Source organism: Chiloscyllium punctatum, chromosome 47 (assembly GCF_047496795.1).
Source record: "Chiloscyllium punctatum isolate Juve2018m chromosome 47, sChiPun1.3, whole genome shotgun sequence".
Taxonomy (NCBI): Eukaryota; Metazoa; Chordata; class Chondrichthyes; order Orectolobiformes; family Hemiscylliidae; genus Chiloscyllium; species Chiloscyllium punctatum.
In genome coordinates, this window is record NC_092785.1 from 44,942,323 (window position 1) to 44,962,322 (window position 20,000).

At 52.1% G+C, this 20,000-nt stretch overlaps 1 pseudogene; it reads left to right on the top strand.

The window, feature by feature from the left end:
* Positions 1-20,000, top strand: part of LOC140468620 (upstream stimulatory factor 1-like) — an 84,150-nt pseudogene that overhangs the window by 55,251 nt on the left and 8,899 nt on the right.

Sequence of the window (20,000 nt, forward strand, 5' to 3'; positions counted from 1 at the left end):
CTGTGCCTGGGTAGACATATAGAAATGTCCAGCTCGGAAACAGACCCTTCGGCCCAACCCGTCATGCCGACCAGATATCCCAACCCAAACTAGTCCCACCTGCCAGCACCCGGCCCATATCCCCCCAAACCCTTCCTATTCATATACCCATCCAAATGCCTCTTAAATGCTGTAATTGTACCAGCCTTCACCACATCCTCTGGCAGATCATTCCATACACGTACCACCCTCTGGGTGAAAAAGTTGCCCCTTAGGTCCCTTTTATATCTTTCCCCTCTCACCCTAAACCTATGCCCCTCCAGTTCTGGACTCCCCCACCCCAGGGAAAAGACTTTGTCTATTTATCCTATCCATGCCCCTCATGATTTTATAAACCTCTATAAGGTCACCCCTCAGCCTCCGACGCTCCAGGGAAAACAGCCCCAGCCTGTTCAGCCTCTCCCTGTAGCTCAAACCCTCCGACCCTGGTAACATCCTTGTAAATCTTTTCTGAACCCTTTCAAGTTTTCCAACATCCTTCCGATAGGAAGGAGACCAGAATTGCACGCAATATTCCAACAGTGGCCTAACCAATGTCCTGTACAGCCGCAACATGACCTCCCAACTCCTGTACTCAATACTCTGACCAATAAAGGAAAGCATACCAAACACTGCCTTCACTATCCTATCTACCTGGGACTCCACTTTCAAGGAGCTATGAACCTGCACTCCAAGGTCTCTTTGTTCAGCAACACTCCCTAGGACCTTACCATTAAGTGTATAAGTCCTATATATTTGTGTGTGTGTGTGTGTGTGAGACTGTGTGTGAACATGAGCATCTGAGAGTGTGACTGTTTGTGTATGCTGTTGTCTGTGTATATGAAGGTGTGTACATGTGCGTATGTCTCTGTGTCTGGATGTAAATGTGTCAGTCTGTATATGTGAGTCTGTGTGTGCCTGTATCTATGCATGGATGTGTGTGAGAGAAATGTGTGTGGATGTAATCGTTTGTTCATGGAGAATTTATGTATGTGCGTGTGTGAAAGTGTCCATGGGTGTATGTCTTTCAGTATCTCTGCATCTGCTCGTCAGTGTGTATAATTATGAGACTGGTCATTGTGTGTGTGTGTGTGTGTGTGTGTGTGTGTGTGTGTGTGTATCTGAGTGTCTCTATGCCTGCCTGTCCGTGTATCTGTGTGTATAAGTGTGAGCCTGTGTCAATGTACCTGTGTATGTGTGTGTGTATGTGTATCTGAGTGTCTCTATGCCTGCCTGTCAGTGTATCTGTGTGTATACATATGAGACTGTGTCAGTGTGCCTGTGTGTGTGTATCTGAGTGTCTCTATGCCTGCCTGTCAGTGTAACTGTGTGTATAAGTGTGACACTCTGTCAGTGTGCCTGTGTGTGAACGTGTGAGGCTGTGTGTCCGTTGGAGCAAATCTGAGGGAGGCGTGGGCTGAATTTTAGCTGCAGCCATGTTGCGGTGAGAGGTGTAAGGGTCTAACGTGGGGACGACAATGTGATATTTCCCATGCGCCCTGCTGCAGAGGGAGGGGCGCCCTGTCTCACAGTTGAATGTCAAATCTAATGCTGTCCCACCTTTCCCCCTGTCACCTTCTCTCTCTGTAGCAGGTAACCTACCGCGTCATTCAGGTGACCGATAGCCCCCTGGACGCTCAAAGTGATGGCACAGCGGCAGTGAGCGTACTGGCCACAACTCCTGGATTTTCTCCCACATCCCAGGCCGTGACGCAGGTAATGGCACCTCCCCGAATCAGGAATGATTTGATGGGGGGGGATTGCGAAGGAAATGCATGGGACCGCATGGCGGGGTTGGTGACTCGGGTTAAATCTTCACGGGATCCAGCTAATTGGATCCAAAAATTGGCCAGCCCCAAAATGAGCAGCCCCACGGCCTCGTGGATAAAGGCACTGGCCTCCTATGCCTGGGATTGTGGGTTCACGTCCCAACTGGGGTGTCGGACTCTTCATGGCTTGTTCTTTGTCAACATGGGGCGGCACGGTGGGCTCAGTGGGTAGCACCGCTGTCTCATGGCGTCAGGGACCCAGGTTCGATTCCAGCCTCAGGGCGACTGTGTGGAGTTTGCACATTCTCCCCATGTCTGCGTGGGTTTCCTTTGGGTGCTCCGGTTTCCTCCCACAGTCCAAAGATGTGTAGGTTAGGGTGGATTGGCCATGCTAAATTACCCATAGTGTTCAGGGAGGTGTAGGTTAGGGTGGATTGGCCATGCTAAATTACCCATAGTGCTCAGGGATGTGTAGGTTAGGGTGGATTGGCCATGCTAAATTACCCCATAGTGTTCAGGGATGTGCAGGTTAGGGTGGATTGGCCATGCTAAATTACCCCATAGTGTTCAGGGATGTGCAGGTTAGGGTGGATTGGCCATGCTAAATTACCCCATAGTGTTCAGGGATATGCAGGTTAGGGTGGATTGGCCATGCTAAATTACCCCAGAATGTTCAGGGATATGTAGGTTAGGGTGGATTGGCCATGCTAAATTACCCCATAGTGTTCAGGGATGTGTAGGTTAGGGTGGATTGGCCATGCTAAATTACCCCATAGTGTTCAGGGATATGTAGGTTAGGGTGGATTGGCCATGCTAAATTACCCCAGAGTGTTCAGGGATGTGTAGGTTAGGGTGGATTGGCCATGCTAAATTACCCCATAGTGTTCAGGGATGTGTAGGTTAGGGTGGATTGGCCATGCTAAATTACCCATAGTGTTCAGGGATGTGTAGGTTAGGGTGGATTGGCCATGCTAAATTACCCATAGTGTTCAGGGATGTGTAGGTTAGGGTGGATTGGCCATGCTAAATTACCCCATAGTGTTCAGGGATGTGTAGGTTAGGGTGGATTGGCCATGCTAAATTACCCCATAGTGTTCAGGGATGTGCAGGTTAGGGTGGATTGGCCATGCTAAATTACCCCATAGTGTTCAGGGATATGCAGGTTAGGGTGGATTGGCCATGCTAAATTACCCCAGAATGTTCAGGGATATGTAGGTTAGGGTGGATTGGCCATGCTAAATTATCCCATAGTGCTCAGGGATGTGTAGGTTAGGGTGGATTGGCCATGCTAAATTACCCCATAGTGTTCAGGGATATGTAGGTTAGGGTGGATTGGCCATGCTAAATTACCCCAGAGTGTTCAGGGATGTGTAGGTTAGGGTGGATTGGCCATGCTAAATTACCCCATAGTGTTCAGGGATGTGTAGGTTAGGGTGGATTGGCCATGCTAAATTACCCATAGTGTTCAGGGATGTGTAGGTTAGGGTGGATTGGCCATGCTAAATTACCCATAGTGTTCAGGGATGTGTAGGTTAGGGTGGATTGGCCATGCTAAATTACCCCATAGTGTTCAGGGATGTGTAGGTTAGGGTGGATTGGCCATGCTAAATTACCCCATAGTGTTCAGGGATGTGTAGGTTAGGGTGGATTGGCCATGCTAAATTACCCATAGTGTTCAGGGATGTACAGGTTAAGGTGGATTGGCCATGCTAAATTACCCCATAGTGTTCAGGGATGTGTAGGTTAGGGTGGATTGGCCATGCTAAATTACCCATAGTGTTCAGGGATGTGTAGGTTAGGGTGGATTGGCCATGCTAAATTACCCCATAGTGTTCAGGGATGTGTAGGTTAGGGTGGATTGGCCATGCTAAATTACCCCATAGCGTTAGGTGCATTAGTCAGAGGGAAATGTGTTTGGGTGCGTTCCTTTTCAGAGGCTCGGTGTGGATTTGTTGGGCCGAAGCGTCTGTTTCTACACTGGGGAATCTAATCTAATCAAAATTGTCTTGACAGTAGGAGACAGAGGGTGGTGGTAGAGGGTTATTTCTCAGACTGGACGCCCATGAAAAGCGTTAGTGGGTCCACCCTTCCTCGTCATATATCTAAAATAACTTGGATGAGAATTTCGGAGATCTGGTTTATACGTTTGCAGAGGACACCACGATTGGTGGCGGGGTGGACAGCGAAGGTGAGAACACAGAAAGATCTTGATCGACTGGGCCAGTGGGCTGAGGAGCGGCCGATGGGGTTTCGTTCAGGCGAACGCGAGGTGGTGCATTTTGGGAAGGGCAGGTCTTACACAGTCGGTGCTCCGGCCCTGGGGAGTGCTACAGAACAAAGAGATTCCGGGGGTGCAGGTTCGTAGCTCCTCGAAAGTGGAGTCGCAGATCGACAGGGGCGGTGATGAAGGCTTTCGGTAACTGGCTTTCATTGGTCAGAGCGTTGAGTTGGAACGTTGGGGTTGGAACGTCCTGTTGCAGCTGTACCCGACATTGGTGAGACCACATTTGGAGTACTGCGTGCAGCTCTGCTCACCCGAACTCTCGAAAGGATATTATTAAAGAGTGCAGAAAAGATTGGCTCGGATGCTGCCTGGACTGGAAAGTGAGAGTTATAAGGAGAGGCTGGAACTTTCACCCCTGGAGCGAGTGTAGGAGGTTTTATAGAGGTCTATAAAACCGTGAGAGGCATAGATAAGGTGGATATTCACCAGCTATCCCTCATGGTGGGAGAGTCTAAAACTAGAGCGCACAGGTTTAAGGTGGGAGGGGAGAGATACAAAAAGGGTCCCTTTTTTTTCCACACAGAGGGTGGTGAGTGTCTGGAACGGTACCGGTGGAAGCAATGTACAATTTTGTCTTTTTAAAAAACATTGAGACAGGGAGAGGGATGGGATAGGTAGGGAGGGAGGGATATGGACCAAACGGGGCTAGATTCATTGTGGAAACTGGGCAGCATGGACAGGTTGGGCCGAGGGGCCTGTCCCCCATGTTGTAGGCTGCTATCGCGCTCAGTGCGAATACATATTAATATCAATTGGAGTTTTAAGATGGAGTCAGATGGATTTGGATTTGGATTTCTGTTCTGTGGAGGGTAACGGCTCTTCAAAAAAATATCCTTCAGAAAAGTAACCCCGTTCCAAGAAAGCGCAAAACTAATTATCAGCTTAACCCATGCTGTTAATTATTGAAGGGTTTACAGTGTACAGAAGCAAAGAAAATAAACCATCAAAGGACAGCGGTACTTTTAACTTGAATTCAGTTCAGACCAATTAACTTTCGGTTTCAGCCTGGCGAAAGTTATCCAGTTTTCAGTTTAAATGAACAGCTTTAACCTGGCACTTCACCCAGCTGGGGTCCAGGCTGTGAGAGCTTGGGTAGAGGTTGCCAGACTGTCAGACCAGAAAGGGTGTTCGGGCCATCAAAAACTGGGCAGAAATCTGAAACCGTTTCAACAAAGAGGGGGACTTGGAGGACAATCAAAGTTTAGATTAGATTAGGTTGCTTACAGTGTGGAAACAGGCCCCTCGGCCCCACACCGACCCGCAACCCACCCAGACCCAATCCCCTCCATTGACCCCATCACCTAACACGACAGGCAATTTTAACATGGCCAATCCACCCTGACCTGCGTGTCTTTGGACTGTGGGAGGAAACCGGAGCACCCGGAGGAAACCCACACAGACACGGGGAGAACGTGCAAACTCCCACACAGAGAGTCGGGCTGAGGTGGGAATCGAACCCGGGGCTCTGGCGCTGTGAGGCAGCAGTGCTAACCACCGTGCCGCCCATAAAGTAACGGGTCGCGTTGTGGAGCACAGAGACCCAGAGGTTCAGGGACATCATTCTTTGACTTTGCGTCACATGTAGACTGAGGGGGGCGGGGGGCGGGGGGGGGGGGGGTGGTTGAAGAAGGCATTCAGCCCACTTGCCTTCGCTGCTCAGCCCTTTGAGTGGGACATCACGTTGAGGTCGTACAGGACATCGGTAAGTGGAATACCGTGTCCGGTTCTGGTAGCCCTGTTACAGGAAGGCTTTATCATTAAAACTGGAGAGGGTTCAGAAGAGATTCACCGGGATGTTGCCTGGGAATGGAAGGGTTTGGGTCTTTTTTGGACTGGAGCGTAGGAGGTTGAGAGGCGTCCTGATCCACGTTTTTATAAAATAGTGAGGGGTGCAGAAAGGGTTTTCCCTCGGATGCGGGGGTTTCAAGACTGGGAGCACCCTTTTAAGGTGAAAGGAGAGAGATTGAAAAAAGACATGAGAGGCAAATATTTTTACACAGAGGGGTGGTTTGTGTGTGGAGTAAACTTCTTGAGGAAGTGGTGGATGTGGGCACAGTTACAACGTTGAAAAGATATTTGGATAAGGACAGGAACAGGAAAGTGTTATGGGCCAGGAACAGACAGGTGGGACGAGTTCAGTTCGGGATTGGGGCCGAACCATGGACTGGTTGGGCCGAAGGGTCTGTTTCTGTGCTGTGCGACTGTACAAGAAAGAAATTAAGGATTTAAAGGAGGATTGATATTTCCCTTGGATTGAGTATCTGGAAAGGTGTAAGTGGTTCAGAGGGAAACTGAGGAAAGATATTTTCTCCCAAAATGTGGAACGTGCTGCCTGAGAGGGGAGAGGAGGCATGTATTCTCTCAATATTACAGAGGCATCTGGTTAAACACCTGAAATGTCAGGGTGTGGTAGCTTATGGAACAAGTGCAGGTAAATGGGATTAATATATCACTGAATCCCTACAGTTTAAAGCAGGCTATTCAGCCTATTGAGTCCTCAGCAAACTCTGAAGACCATCCCACCCTACCTATCCCTATGATCCAACATAATCCACCCTAACCTACACATCCCTGAACACTATGGGGTAATTTAGCATGGCCAATCCACCCTAACCGACACATCCCTGAACACTATGGGGTAATTTAGCATGGCCAATCCACCCTAACCTGCAATCCCTGAACACTATGGGGTAATTTAGCATGGCCAATCCACCCTAACCTACACATCCCCAAATACTATGGGGTAATTTAGCATGGCCAATCCACCCTAACCTACACATCCCTGGGCACTATGGGTAATTTAGCATGGCCAATCCACCCTAACCTGCACATCCCTGAACATTATGGGTAATTTAGCATGGCCAATCCACCCTAACCTACACATCCCTGAACACTATGGGGTAATTTAGCATGGCCAATCCACCCTAACCTGCACATCCCTGAACACTATGGGGTAATTTAGCATGGCCAATCCACCCTAACCTGCACATCCCTGAGCAGTATGGGGTAATTTAGCATGGCCAATCCACCCTGACCTACACATCCCTGAACACTATGGGGTAATTTAGCATGGCCAATCCACCCTAACCTACACATCCCTGAGCACGATGGGGTAATTTAGCATGGCCAATCCACCCAAACCTACACATCCCTGGGCACTATGGGTAATTTAGCATGGCCAATCCACCCTAACCTGCACATCCCTGAGCAGTATGGGGTAATTTAGCATGGCCAATCCACCCTGACCTACACATCCCTGAACACTATGGGTAATTTAGCATGGCCAATCCACCCTAACCTACACATCCCTGAGCACGATGGGGTAATTTAGCATGGCCAATCCACCCTGACCTACACATCCCTGAACACTATGGGTAATTTAGCATGGCCAATCCACCCTAACCTACACATCCCTGTGCACGATGGGGTAATTTAGCATGGCCAATCCACCCTAACCTACACATCCCTGTGCACGATGGGGTAATTTAGCATGGCCAATCCACCCTCACCGACACATCACTGGACACTATAGGGTAATTTAGCATGGCCAATCCACCCTAACCTACACATCCCTGAACACTATGGGGTAATTTAGCATGGCCAATCCACCATAACCTGCACATCCCTGAACACTGTGGGGTAATTTAGCATGGCCAATCCACCATAACCTACACATCACTGGACACTATAGGGTAATTTAGCATGGTAAAAACAATGACTGCAGATGCTGGAAACCAGATTCTGGATTAGTGGTGCTGGAAGAGCACAGCAGTTCAGGCAGCATCCAGGAAGCATCGAAATCGATGTTTCGGGCAAAAGCACTTCATCTTGATTCCTGATGAAGGGCTTTTTCCCGAAATGTCGATTTCGAAGCTTCTTGGATGCTGCCTGAACTGCTGTGCTCTTCCAGCACCACTAACCCAGACAAAATATACCCAAGGTTTATACGGGAAGCAAGGGAAGTGATTGCTGCACCTTTGGCTATGGTCTTTGTGTCCTCACTGTCAACTGGAGAAGTACCAGATGATTGGAGGGTGGTAAATGTTATTCCCTTGGTCAAGAAAGGGAATACATATAATCCTGGGAATTACAGACCAGTCTTGCATCAGCGGTGGGCAAATTATTGGAGAGGATTCTGAGAGACAGGATTTATGATTATTTGGAAAACCTGAGTTTGATTAGAGATAGTCAACATGGTTTTGAGAGCGGCAGGTCATCCCTCACAAACCTTATTGAATTCTATGAGGATGTGACAAAACACGTTGATGAAGGGAGAGCAGTGGATGTGATGTACATGGAGTTTAGCAAGACATTTGATAAGGTTCCCCATGGTCCACTCATTCAGAAAGTAAGGAGGCATGGGATACAGGGAAATCTGGCTGTCTGGATACAGGATTGGCTGGCCCATAGATGACAGAGGGTGGTGGTAGATGGAAAGTATTCAGCCTGGAGCTTGGTGACCAGTGATGTTCTGCAGAGGTCTGTTCTGGGACCTCTGCTCTTTGTGATCTTTATGAATGACTCGGATGAGGAAGTGGAAGGGTGGGTTCGTAAGTTTGCTGATGACACGAAGGTTGACGGAGTGGTGGGTAGGGTGGAGGGCTATTGTAGAATGCAACGGGACATTGACAGAAGGGAGAGCTGGTCTGAGAAGCGGCAGATGGAGTTCAACCTGAAAAAGTGTGAAGTGATTCATTTTGGAAGGTCGAATTCGAATGCAGATTACATGGTTAAAGGCAGGATTCTTGGCAGTGTGGAGGAACAGAGGGATCTTGGGGTCCATGTCCAGAGATCCCTCGAGGTTGCCAGCCAAGTTGATAGCGTTGTTAAGAAGGTGTATGGCGTGTTGGCTTTCATTAGCAGGGAGATTGAGTTTAAGAGCCGTGAGGTTATGCTGCAGCTCTATAAAGCCCTGGTTAGACCACACTTGGAATATTGTGTCCCGTTCTGGTTGTCTTATTATAGGAAGGATGTGGAAGCTTTAGAGAGGGTACAGAGGAGATTTTCCAGGATGCTGCCTGGACTGGAGGGTATGTCTTATGAACAGAGGTTGAGGGAACTAGGGCTTTTCACATTGGAGTGAAAAAGGATGAGAGGTGACTTAATAGAGGTGTACAAGATGAAGAGAGGCAAAGAGTGGATAGACAGAGACTTTTTGCCAGGGTGGAAATATCCATCACGAGGGGGGAAGAATTTGAAGGAAATTACAAGAAGGTTTAGGGGAGATGTCAAAGGTGGGTTAGTTACTCAGAGAGTGGTGGGTGCTTGGAATGTAGAGTCAGCTACACGAGGAACATTTAAGTGACTCTTTGATGGAGGGTATGGAGGTTAGAATCTTAGAGTCGGATAACAGGTCGGCACTACATTGAGGGCCGAAGGGCCCGTACTGGGCTCAATTGTTTTATGTTGTATGTCCTTGGTGAATCCTTAGTGAACTACCTAATGACTCAAAGGGCCTCTGATGATACTGTATGACCCTGTGGTATTGTTGGGAATAAGGTCAAAGTTTAAGCTGATTTCTAATGGACTTACATACATGTATGAACAGCTTTCAGTCGCGATATTATTCTGCGTAATAGATTTTTCCTGTTTTGTTATTGCGAGTTGGCAGCATTGTGTGAATGTATTCAGTCACTATCCACCTGGGTCATTGTCAAAACTTTAAATTGATCAAGGCAGTTTTCACTCTGATACCTACCTTGTCCAGTATCAGAATAATCAGGAATCGTATCAGTATCTAACCCCATGCTGTCCCTGTCCTGGGAGGGTTTGATGGGGGAGCGGTGTAGAGGGAGCTTTACTCTGTATCTATCCCCGTGCTGTCCCTGTCCTGGGAGTGTTTGATGGGGGACAGTGTAGAGAGAGCTTTACTCTGTATCTAACCCAGTGCTGTCCCTGTCCCTGGGAGTGTTTGATGGGGGGCAGTGTACAGGGAGCTTTACTCTGTATCTAACCCCATGCTGTCCCTGTCCTGGGAGTGTTTGATGGGGACAGTGTAGAGGGAGCTTTACTCTGTATCTAACCCCGTGCTGTCCCTGTCCTGGGAGTGTTTGATGGGGGACAGTGTAGAGGAAGCTTTACTCTGTATCTAACCCCGTGCTGTCCCTGTCCTGGGAGTGTTTGATGGGGGACAGTGTAGAGGGAGCTTTCCTCTGTATCTAACCCCGTGCTGTCCCTGTCCTGGGAGTGTTTGATGGGGGGGACAGTGTAGAGAGAGCTTTACTCTGTATCTAACCCCGTGCTGTCCCTGTCCTGGGAGTATTTGATGGGGGACAGTGTAGAGGGAGCTTTACTCTGTATCTAACCCCGTGCTGTCCCTGTCCTGGGAGTGTTTGATGGGGGACAGTGTAGAGGGAGCTTTACTCTGTATCTAACCCCGTGCTGTCCCTGTCCTGGGAGTGTTTGATGGGAGACAGTGTAGAGAGATCTTTCCTCAGTATCTAACCCCGTGCTGTCCCCGTCCTGGGAGTGTTTGATGGGGGATGATGTAGACGGTAGTGAGTAATGCCGATGATGGTGATCCGAGTTGAGCATGGTGCTGGAAAAGCGCAGCAGGTCAGGCAGCATCCGAGGAGCAGGAGAATCGATGTTTCGAACATAATCCCTTCATCAGGAATGAGGCTTGTGGGTCAGCGATGCTGAGAGATAAATGGGAGGGGGTTGGGGCTGTGGGGGGGAAGGTAGCTGGGAATGTGATAGGTAGATGAAGGTGGGGGGGGGGGGGTGGTGAAGGTGATTGGTCGGGGTGGGGCGTGATGGACAGATCTGCTGGGCAGTGCCAAGATGAAGGCTTGTGACTGGGTTAATGTGGGGGGAGGGGGAAATGAAACTGTTTGAAATCCACATGTATCCCATGTGGTAGTAGGGTCCCAAGGCAGAATATGAGGCGTCTCTCCTCTAGGTGTCGGTTGGTTAGGGTTTGGCGATGGAGGAGGCCCCGGACCTGCATGTCCTTGGTGGAGTGGGGAGGGGGGTGTTGAAGTGTTCAGCCACGGGGCGGTGGGGTTGGTGTCCCAGAGATGTTCTCTGAAACAATCCACGAGTAGGCATCCTGTCTCCCCAATGTAGGGGAGACCACACCGGGTGCAACGGGTACAGTAGGTGACATTGGTAGGTGATAGTCTAACGGATCCCTTGGGGCCTTGGACAGAGGTGACGGGAGTGGTGTGGACGCAGGTTTTGCAGTTCCTGCTGTGACAGGGACAGGAGCGGGGTGTAGGCTGGGGGGGGGTGGGGAGGTGTGGACCTGACGAGGGAGTCGTGGAGGGAATGGTCTTCTCGGAATGCTGATAGGGGTGGGGAGAGAAATATATCTCTGGTGTTGGGGTCCATTTGGAGGTGGCCGAGGATGATGCATTGTATGCGGAGGTCGGTGGGATGGAAGGTGAGGACCAGGAGGGTTCTGTCCTTGTTGCGTTGGGAGGGGTGGGGCGCAAGGGCAGTGTTGCACGAGGTGGAGGGGATGCGCTGGAGGGCATCATCGATCACGTGGGAAGGGAAGTTGCGGTCTCTGGAGAAGGAGGCCATCTGGGACTTTCTGAGGTGGGAATTTGTCCTCCTGGGAGCGGAGGCGGAGGAGTTGGGAATAAGGGATGGCGCTTTTACAGGAGGTAGGGTGGGAGGAGGTGTAGTCCAGGTAGCTGTGAGGGTTGGTGGGCTTGCAGTAGATGTCTGTGGTTAGTCAGTTGCCAGAGATGGTGATGGAGAGATCCAGGAAGGGGAGGGAGGTTGCCGAAATGGACCAGGTGAATTTAAGGTCAGGGTGGAAGGCGTTGGCGAATTTGAAGAACTGTTCAACCTTGTCGTGGGAGCACAAGGTGATGCCAATACAGTCATTGATGTAGTAGAAGAAAAGGTGGGGAATGGTGCCGGTGTAGCTGGGGAAGATTGGTTGTACCACGGACCCTGACAAAGAGACAGGCATAGCTAGGTGCCCATGGTTTGGTGGAGGAGGGCGTCGGTGGAAGGGTACTGTTGGGGACGTCAGGAGACGAAGAAACGAACGGCTTGGAGGCCCTGGTCATGGCGGATGGAGGTGTAGAGGGATTGGATATCCATGGTGAAGATGAAGCGTTGGGGGCTGGGGAAACGTACATCTTGGAGGAGGTGGAGGGCATGGATGGTGTCTCGAATGTATGTGGGGAGTTCCTGGACTAGGGGGGATAGGCCAGCGTCGAGGTAGGAAGAGGGGCAGGAGCAGGCTGAGACAATGGGTCGGCCAGGGTGGTCAGGCTTGTGGATCTTGGGAAGGAAGTTGAATCAGGCAGTGCGAGGTTCACGGGCGATGAGGTTGGAGGTTGTGGGTGGGAGATCCCCAGGAAGTGATGAGGTTGTGGGTGGGAGATCCCCACGAGGTGATGGGGTTGTGGGTGGGAGATCCCCACGAGGTGATGGGGTTGTGGACGGGAGATCCCCACGAGGTGATGAGGTTGGGGGTGGGAGATCCCCACGAGGTGATGGGGTTGTGGACGGGAGATCCCCACGAGGTGATGGGGTTGGGGGTGGGAGATCCCCACGAGGTGATGAGGTTGGGGGTGGGAGATCCCCACGAGGTGACGAGGTTGGGGGTGGGAGATCCCCACGAGGTGACGAGGTTGCGGGTGGGAGATCCCCACGAGGTGACGAGGTTGCGGGTGGGAGATCCCCACGAGGTGACGAGGTTGGGGGTGGGAGATCCCCACGAGGTGACGAGGTTGCGGGTGGGAGATCCCCAGGAGGTGACGAGGTTGGGGGTGGGAGATCCCCACGAGGTGACGAGGTTGCGGGTGGGAGATCCCCACGAGGTGACGAGGTTGCGGGTGGGAGATCCCCAGGAGGTGACGAGGTTGGGGGTGGGAGATCCCCACGAGGTGACGAGGTTGGGGGTGGGAGATCCCCACGAGGTGACGAGGTTGGGGGTGGGAGATCCCCACGAGGTGAAGAGGTTGGGGGTGGGAGATCCCCAGGAGGTGACGAGGTTGGGGGTGGGAGATCCCCACGAGGTGACGAGGTTGGGGGTGGGAGATCCCCAGGAGGTGACGAGGTTGGGGGTGGGAGATCCCCACGAGGTGACGAGGTTGGGGGTGGGAGATCCCCACGAGGTGACGAGGTTGGGGGTGGGAGATCCCCAGGAGGTGACGAGGTTGGGGGTGGGAGATCCCCAGGAGGTGACGAGGTTGGGGGTGGGAGATCCCCAGGAGGTGACGAGGTTGCGGGTGGGAGATCCCCAGGAGGTGACGAGGTTGGGGGTGGGAGATCCCCACGAGGTGACGAGGTTGGGGGTGGGAGATCCCCACGAGGTGACGAGGTTGGGGGTGGGAGATCCCCACGAGGTGACGAGGTTGTGGGTGGGAGATCCCCACGAGGTGACGAGGTTGGGGGTGGGAGATCCCCAGGAGGTGACGAGGTTGGGGGTGGGAGATCCCCACGAGGTGACGAGGTTGGGGGTGGGAGATCCCCACGAGGTGACGAGGTTGGGGGTGGGAGATCCCCACGAGGTGACGAGGTTGCGGGTGGGAGATCCCCAGGAGGTGACGAGGTTGGGGGTGGGAGATCCCCACGAGGTGACGAGGTTGGGGGTGGGAGATCCCCAGGAGGTGACGAGGTTGGGGGTGGGAGATCCCCAGGAGGTGACGAGGTTGGGGGTGGGAGATCCCCACGAGGTGAAGAGGTTGGGGGTGGGAGATCCCCACGAGGTGAAGAGGTTGGGGGTGGGAGATCCCCACGAGGTGACGAGGTTGGGGGTGGGAGATCCCCACGAGGCGACGAGGTTGGGGGTGGGAGATCCCCAGGAGGCGACGAGGTTGGGGGTGGGAGATCCCCACGAGGCGACGAGGTTGGGGGTGGGAGATCCCCACGAGGTGACGAGGTTGCGGGTGGGAGATCCCCACGAGGTGACGAGGTTGGGGGTGGGAGATCCCCACGAGGTGACGAGGTTGGGGGTGGGAGATCCCCACGAGGTGACGAGGTTGGGGGTGGGAGATCCCCACGAGGTGACGAGGTTGGGGGTGGGAGATCCCCACGAGGTGACGAGGTTGGGGGTGGGAGATCCCCACGAGGTGACGAGGTTGGGGGTGGGAGATCCCCACGAGGTGACGAGGTTGGGGGTGGGAGATCCCCACGAGGTGACGAGGTTGGGGGTGGGAGATCCCCACGAGGTGACGAGGTTGGGGGTGGGAGATCCCCACGAGGTGACAATGTTGGGGGTGGGAGATCCCCACGAGGTGACGAGGTTGGGGGTGGGAGATCCCCACGCGGTGACGAGGTTGGGGGTGGTCTGGGAGATGATGGTTGGTGCTGGCGAGGTGAGGTGGTGATCAAGGGGGCAGGAGGAGGAGGAGGGGGAGATGTCTGCGAGTTGGTGCCAGCCAACAGTTGTTTCTCCTTCCCGTTTCCTTCGAACTCCTCTCCGTCCTAATTTGATGTATTTGTCTTTAATGAAGTTTCTCCTTTCCGTCTCTCTGTGTCCCCGTCCCGTTGTCCCTGGGTAGTCTGTCCTGCAGGGCTCCTTCCTCAATGGGGAAAGCGCAGAGATTGAGAGCACAGCGACGGAGACCCGTTTTTGCCTATCTCCCACCGGCCGAGGCTTCAGCCACTGCAGTGGTGACCACGCAGGGTTCTGACACCATTCTGAGCCAGGCCTCTGCAGCAGCCGGTATGTATGTTGTGTAGACCCGTTACACTCACTCAGGTCGTGTCAATCACACTGAAACCTGGAGAGGGAGGCAGCTCAGTGGGACTTTGTGAAACCCTCACACACTCGCTCGCTCACTCTCTGTCTCTCCCTCTCTCTCACCCCCCTCTCCTTCTCTCCCCCCCCCCCCCCCCATCTGTCCTCTCCCTCCCTCTCTCTCTCTATTGCGCTCTGTCTCTCTCTCCGACTCTCTCTCCTACTCTCCTTCTCCCTCTCTCTCTACCCCCCCCCACTCCTTCTTCTCCTCTCTCTCTCTCTCTCTCTCTCTCTATCTCCCACCCCCTCCTTCTCTGTCTCCCTCCCCCTCTCTCTCCCTCTCTCTCTCTCCCACTCTCCCTCTCATCCCTTTTTTCTCTCTCCCTCTCTCTTTCTCCCACTCTCTCTCTCTCCCCCTCCCTCTCTGTCTCACTCTCCCTCTCTCTCTCTCTTTCTCTCCCTCTCTCCCCCCTCCTTTCTCCCACTCTCTCTCAATCCTTTTCTCTCTCTCTCTCCCCCCCTCTCTCTCTCTATCTCTCTCTCTCCCCCTCCCACTCTCTCTCTCTCTCTCTCTCTCTCTCTCCCCTGTTCTCACTGTCCAGATCACTGTCTCTGGCTCTCTTTTTCTCTCCCTATCTATCTGCCTAACTATTTCTATCTTTCTCAATCTCTCTTTATATCTAGCTATCTATATTTCTCTCTTTCACTATCTATATTTTCTATCTTTGTCTTTCTATCTTTCTCTATCAATCTCTATCTCTCTCAATCTTGCTCTGTCTATATCTCTCTCGCTATGTATCTATATCTATCTATTTATGTCTCTCTCACTATCTATCTTTCTCTCTATCTTTCTCGAAATAGATGAGTCTGTCTATTCATCCGTCCATCTATCCCGCCGCTTAAGTTCTGGATATCTCTGTCTCTGCTTCTTTCACCCGATTTGTCTCTCTCACTCCTTGTCTCTATCTCTTTTATTTGTTTGTGTCCCACATTTCTGCCTGTTTTTCTCTCTCTCCCTGTCGCTTTCCTTCACTGAGTCTGACTTCTCCCCCACACTCTGACTGTGTGTTTCTGTCTCTGTCTCTGTATCTGTCTCTGTCTCTGTCTGAGTCTGACTTCTCCCCCACACTCTGACTGCCTGTCTCTGTCTCTGTCTCTGTCTCTGTCTCTGTCTGAGTCTGACTTCTCCCCCACACTCTGACTGCCTGTCTCTGTCTCTGTCTCTGTCTCTGTCTGAGTCTGACTTCTCCGCAACACTCTGACTGCCTGTCTCTGTCTCTGTCTCTGTCTCTGTCTCTGTCTCTGTCTGAGTCTGACTTCTCCCCCACACTCCTGACTGCCTGTCTCTGTCTCTGTCTCTGTCTGAGTCTGACTTCTCCGCAACACTCTGACTGCCTGTCTCTGTCTCTGTCTCTGTCTCTGTCTGAGTCTGACTTCTCCCCCACACTCTGACTGCCTGTCTCTGTCTCTGTCTCTGTCTCTGTCTGAGTCTGACTTCTCCCCCACACTCTGACTGCCTGTCTCTGTCTCTGTCTCTGTCTCTGTCTGAGTCTGACTTCTCCGCAACACTCTGACTGCCTGTCTCTGTCTCTGTCTCTGTCTCTGTCTCTGTCTGAGTCTGACTTCTCCCCCACACTCTGACTGCCTGTCTCTGTCTCTGTCTCTGTCTCTGTCTGAGTCTGACTTCTCCCCACACTCTGACTGCCTGTCTCTGTCTCTGTCTCTGTCTCTGTCTGAGTCTGACTTCTCCGCAACACTCTGACTGCCTGTCTCTGTCTCTGTCTCTGTCTCTGTCTGAGTCTGACTTCTCCCCCACACTCTGACTGCCTGTCTCTGTCTCTGTCTCTGTCTCTGTCTCTGTCTGAGTCTGACTTCTCCCCCACACTCTGACTGCCTGTCTCTGTCTCTGTCTCTGTCTCTGTCTGAGTCTGACTTCTCCCCCACACTCTGACTGCCTGTCTCTGTCTCTGTCTCTGTCTCTGTCTGAGTCTGACTTCTCCCCCACACTCTGACTGCCTGTCTCTGTCTCTGTCTCTGTCTCTGTCTCTGTCTGAGTCTGACTTCTCCGCAACACTCTGACTGCCTGTCTCTGTCTCTGTCTCTGTCTCTGTCTCTGTCTCTGTCTGAGGTCTGACTTCTCCGCAACACTCTGACTGCCTGTCTCTGTCTCTGTCTCTGTCTCTGTCTCTGTCTCTGTCTGAGTCTGACTTCTCCCCCACACTCTGACTGCCTGTCTCTGTCTCTGAGTCTGACTTCTCCCCACACTCTGACTGCCTGTCTCTGTCTCTGTCTCTGTCTGAGTCTGACTTCTCCGCAACACTCTGACTGCCTGTCTCTGTCTCTGTCTCTGTCTCTGTCTGAGTCTGACTTCTCCCCCACACTCTGACTGCCTGTCTCTGTCTCTGTCTCTGTCTCTGTCTGAGTCTGACTTCTCCGCAACACTCTGACTGCCTGTCTCTGTCTCTGTCTCTGTCTCTGTCTGAGTCTGACTTCTCCCCCACACTCTGACTGCTACTCCTGTCTCTTCTCTCCCGCTCTCACATCTGTCTGAGCCTGACTTCTCCCCCCACCCCCCACTCCATTCTTCTGTCTCTGTCTCTGTCTGAGTCTGACGTCTCTGTCTCTGTCTCTGTCTCTGTCTCTGTCTCTGTCTCTGTCTCTGTCTGAGTCTGACTTCTCCCCCACCCTCTGACTGCCTGTCTCTGTCTCTGTCTCTGTCTCTGTCTGAGTCTGACTTCTCCCCCACCCTCTGACTGCCTGTCTCTGTCTCTGTCTGTCTCTGTCTGAGTCTGACTTCTCCCCCACACTCTGACTGCCTGTCTCTGTCTCTGTCTCTGTCTGAGTCTGACTTCTCCCCCACCCTCTGACTGCCTGTCTCTGTCTCTGTCTCTGTCTGAGTCTGACTTCTCCCCCACACTCTGACTGCCTGTCTCTGTCTCTGTCTCTGTCTCTGTCTGAGTCTGACTTCTCCCCCACACTCTGACTGCCTGTCTCTGTCTCTGTCTCTGTCTGAGTCTGACTTCTCCTCCACACTCTGACTGCCTGTCTCTGTCTCTGTCTCTGTCTGAGTCTGACTTCTCCGCAACACTCTGACTGCCTGTCTCTGTCTCTGTCTCTGTCTCTGTCTGAGTCTGACTTCTCCCCCACACTCTGACTGCCTGTCTCTGTCTCTGTCTCTGTCTCTGTCTGAGTCTGACTTCTCCGCAACACTCTGACTGCTGTCTCTGTCTCTGTCTCTGTCTCTGTCTCTGTCTCTGTCTGAGTCTGACTTCTCCCCCACACTCTGACTGCCTGTCTCTGTCTCTGTCTCTGTCTCTGTCTGAGTCTGACTTCTCCCCACACTCTGACTGCCTGTCTCTGTCTCTGTCTCTGTCTCTGTCTGAGTCTGACTTCTCCCCACACTCTGACTGCCTGTCTCTGTCTCTGTCTCTGTCTCTGTCTCTGTCTGAGTCTGACTTCTCCCCCACACTCTGACTGCCTGTCTCTGTCTCTGTCTCTGTCTCTGTTGAGTCTGACTTCTCCCCCACACTCTGACTGCCTGTCTCTGTCTCTGTCTCTGTCTGAGTCTGACTTCTCCCCCACACTCTGACTGCCTGTCTCTGTCTCTGACTCTGTCTGAGTCTGACTTCTCCCCCACACTCTGACTGCCTGTCTCTGTCTCTGTCTCTGTCTGAGTCTGACTTCTCCTCCACACTCTGACTGCCTGTCTCTGTCTCTGTCTCTGTCTGAGTCTGACTTCTCCGCAACACTCTGACTGCCTGTCTCTGTCTGTCTCTGAGTCTGACTTCTCCCCCACACTCTGACTGCCTGTCTCTGTCTCTGTCTCTGTCTCTGTCTGAGTCTGACTTCTCCGCAACACTCTGACTGCCTGTCTCTGTCTCTGTCTCTGTCTCTGTCTGAGTCTGACTTCTCCCCCACACTCTGACTGCCTGTCTCTGTCTCTGTCTCTGTCTCTGTCTCTGTCTGAGTCTGACTTCTCCCCCACACTCTGACTGCCTGTCTCTGTCTCTGTCTCTGTCTCTGTCTCTGTCTCTGTCTCTGTCTCTGTCTGAGTCTGACTTCTCCCCCACCCTCTGACTGCCTGTTTCTGTCTCTGTCTCTCTCTCTGTCTGAGTCTGACTTCTCCCCCACACTCTGACTGCCTGTCTCTGTCTCGGTCTCTGTCTGAGTCTGACTTCTCCCCCACACTCTGACTGCCTGTCTCTGTCTCTGTCTCTGTCTGAGTCTGACTTCTCCGCAACACTCTGACTGCCTGTCTCTGTCTCTGTCTCTGTCTCTGTCTCTGTCTCTGTCTCTGTCTGAGTCTGACGTCTCCCCCACACTCTGACTGCCTGTCTCTGTCTCTGTCTCGGTCTCTGTCTGAGTCTGACTCTCCTCCACACTCTGACTGTGTGTCTCTGTCTCTCTCCCTGCGGATCCCCCCCCCTCCCTCCCCTCCTGTGTTACTAATGCCTATCTCTCTCTCTGTCTCTGATGTCCCCTCACTCCCTCCCCATATCCAGGTCAGTTCTATGTGATGATGTCGCCACAGGATGTATTACCAGGGAGCGGCTCTCAAGATCGATTGCACCAAGGGCTCACCCATACTCTCCGTAAGTAACACCGCCACTCAGTGTCTGTTCACACTCACACTCACACACACACACACTCACTCACATACACACACACACACTCACACACTCACTCATACACACTCACTCACTCACTCATACTCGCTCACCTCTCACATACACACATCCATTCACACACACTCACCTCACATACTCACCATCACTCTCACATACACACACTCACTCACATACACACTCACATACACACTCACTCTCACATACACACACTCACTCACACTCACTCTCACATACACACACTCACTCTCACATACACACACTCACTCACACTCACTCTCACATACACACACACTCACTCTCACATACACTCACTCACTCACTCACACTCACATACACACTCACTCTCACATACACACACACTCACTCACCACTCACTCACTCACACTCACTCTCACATACACACACACTCACTCACATACACACACACACACACACACACTCACTCATACACACTCACTCACTCACTCATACTCGCTCACTCTCACATACACACTCATTCACACACACTCACTCACATACACACACACACACACTCATTCACACACACTCACTCACTCACACTCACTCTCACATACACACTCACTCACTCTCACATACACACACTCACTCACACTCACTCTCACATACACACACACTCACTCTCACATACACTC